Source organism: Daucus carota, chromosome 6 (genome assembly GCF_001625215.2).
Source record: "Daucus carota subsp. sativus chromosome 6, DH1 v3.0, whole genome shotgun sequence".
Classification (NCBI taxonomy): domain Eukaryota; kingdom Viridiplantae; phylum Streptophyta; class Magnoliopsida; order Apiales; family Apiaceae; genus Daucus; species Daucus carota.
In genome coordinates, this window is record NC_030386.2 from 16,609,054 (window position 1) to 16,612,645 (window position 3,592).

Here is a 3,592-nt window from a genome sequence, read left to right on the forward strand (position 1 = left end):
GTTTTTATTTGAATATGCTAGTTATTTAAGCTTGACTTTGGAGGTTTTTTTTTTTAATTCAACCAAGTCCAATCCGTGCAAGTCGAATCTTTCAGAAGATTTCGAAATGAAGATATGTCGAATAAAGTTAAGAAATTTTGGAGTTCAAAAATTTTGCTTGAACTTATAAAATTCGAAAGTCATATTGATTTTCGTATTAATTTTAAGTTTATTCAAAAAAAAAATTATTCGAATAAAATTAATAATTTAAAAAACTGATAGATCGAAATGGCATAAATATTTCGAGATGCATTTGTATCGAAATAAGTTGCTTAGTTATTTCGAAATTCAGATTATAATTCCTGTAATTTCTTTTCGAATAGAACAGGTAATCGAAGTACAAATAAATTCGATTTGTAACATTGAATCTGCATAAAACAAATTTTGTGTGTGTATGTGTTTTTGCAGAAGTACCACAATATATAATAAGCTAGATTTTTATTAAAAGTAACAAACTTCCTAATCAGTATATCACAACTGACTAGTGGAAATACACACGAGTTAATACAATGAAAGAAAAAAACTTCTTCCTTCCAGCTTATTGAAATAGCACACCTGAAAACAGAAACAAAAACAGAAAAGAAACACACAAACCTTTATTTTAAGTTCCAACTCCAGGAACTATTACAACAGCCACATCACAAGAGTCAGTCAGTTGAGTGACAAGACTCTGCAAACCGTCAGGACCACAAAAGCTTCATTCCACCATTTCAGAGTATCACTCATTGACAATTTTCTCAATAGTAGCAACAAATCCCAAATTAGGATCAAAATCAGTCAAACCAGGCAGATTTTCAAGATCAGCAGTAGCAACCATAGCAACATTCTTTTTCTCATCAACATCTTCATTCAAGCCAACACTCTTTTCATTTGGTTCAGACACACATTCTTCTTTAGGCATTCCTAACTTAGACTCAATCACAGCAAGCTTAGAGTTGATTTCTATGTTCTCATCTTCCAATCCCCTAATTTTGGTATTATTATCATTGATTTTAACATCCAAGTCATTGATAATTTTCCTTAATATCTCATTTTCCTTATCAGGGTTGTGAGAGGCATCCACCCTTGCTTTTTCTAAGGAGGAGAACTTATAAGGTTTGATTTCACTTAGGGGTACTTGGGGGGTTACAAGATCCTCCACATAGCAGAATTCAGCCCTTTCTACAATGTTTCTAGGCATAGGAATGTGATACATGTCAAATATAGCAGTGAGAAGCAATCCAAATGGCATAAAGTCAAGTTGGTAAGCTAAAAACATGTGTAAAATGATCACATAAATGATGTTGAACTCAACTGAATTAGTGATCATTTGAAACATAACTTTCATGTCAACAAAGTCAAGGTACTTATCCATAAAAGGTTTGGGTAAGATATTGGCTTTAAGGATAAAAGCAAGTTGTTGATAAACAGGCAAGAGATGAGCAAAACTAATACCACAGTTTTCAACACATAAGCCAGTTGGAACTTCAGACCCACAAAATAGCTTGATATATTTTTCAAACTCATCTTTGTCAAACTTAAATGCATCATACACATTAATGCAAGGCTGTGTAAATAAGTTAGGATCAATTTTTAGAGCCTTACACAAGACATTCACATCAACATGCACGTGCTTATCATGAACCAAAGTATCTATCTCAAATAAGCCTCTATGATTAGTAGTAGTGATCATATTTCCATAGAACTCTCCCATAATATGAGTGTGAAAATTTTGACCCCTATAGAAAATAAGATTATCCCACTTAGCTTTTAAGATCAGGCTATGAACAAGGCCTTGTTTGGGAACAGATACCATCATGCCAGGTTGACACGCCATGAGCATCTTCCTTACTTTTCCTATGTTGGACAAGTTAACAAGTTTAGGTCCTGGGGAGAAGGCTTTCTTCTTATGAGATAGGATCTGAGATGAGGAGTGAGGGTATGGTAATTTTTGATTGAGGTCAAAAGGTCTAGCAAAGGAGAGTTGGTTTGTTTTAGGGTTAGGGTTAGGGTTAGGGTTAGGGTTTCTTAGGAAAGGGTTTCCTGTGTAGGTTTCATGTTGGTTGTTTGATTTGTGTTTCTTGTTATGAGATGAGGAGGCAGTGTTGTATTTGTAGCTAGTGTAAGGTGTGGTTTGGGTATTGAAGAATTGGTTCATCTCCATTTGGGTTAGTAGGTTAGGGTTGTAGTTTGGGTTAGGGTTAGGGTCTTCTATGTGTTTGTATTCCATCAGTGAAGTTGAAGGAGATGTGTAAAGGTGATGAAATGGAAGTGTGTGCATGTGCAAGAGTGTGTTTGGCCTTATATAGTAAAGGTCAGGGGTTGGTAAGGTTAAATAAATCGAAGTGGAAGTGTTTGAGTAATGTCAGAGAAGTACAAGTTGATTCTATGGGCCCAGTGCATGTGAAGATGTGTATTATCATATATATGTATGTGTAGTGCCTAGGTTATAGGTGTAGTAATAAACAAATAGGCACTCAAGTACTTCTGTGCATATACAAACAAGCACATAAAAGAAAAAGCACATGCAAGTGGTTTCTTAAAAGTTTATGTCAAGTGGACCCCATCAAATCAACTTTTGCAGTGAATAGTTTTTGAAAGACAATCATTCTCCCTTTTACTTTATATAAAAATATAATTTTCAAAGTTCAAGATAGGGAGACAAACTACTGATCTTGTAAAAAGCTTAGAAGGATGATATTTTGGCTTTTCTACTAGGGACAAATTCAATTATACTCAATTACACATTCCATACAAGTAATCAGATAGCTCATGCAGATATGCACATATTTAAATAGTTACACAATAAACATACAAATCACTAACACTATAGTCCTGTTTATGTATTTATTTCTTCCACTCAAGTACATATCATATCTACTCATACAATTTGAATTTCACAAGCAAGTACAGAGCAAATATGTCAGTTAAAGATAATGAGTACAATTTCACAGTTACTGGTATGCTCATAAGATAAGTCAGAGAAGATACTAGTTCACAGCAGTGGTAGCAAATATACATCCAAGTTGCATTTAAATCTTAAACAGTTGCATGTAGATATAATGACATGGCTAGCACAGAACACATACTCATCTTCAAATTATATATATTTGCCAATTTATCAGTTTATACATCATGTTGGCAAAAATATACAATAATCAGACCATGCAGCATATAGCAATTAATTTCATATCAAGCAAAGCATGCAATTTTACCAACTAACTCATGGCATTTCACATAATACAGGTATCAATTAGCAATTAAGTAGTTCAAGCAGTCATGGCCTTTAACTGAATGCTGATAAAAGGTCAGATAGTGTACATATCAACAACAGACCATATGCAAGTATCACATGACATTCACAGTTTGGATTTTACTACTAACAGATTAAGATTAATAAGTCAGATATGTTTAGTATCAAGTTTCATAATCATGTTATTAAAAGTTAATCACACAGGATATGGCATCAATCATTATCCAATTAATCATGTTAATGTACAAACCAGAGTACTATAATCCACATCATCAACAAATCACATACTTATAAATCACAGAATTAATTCAAATGAATACT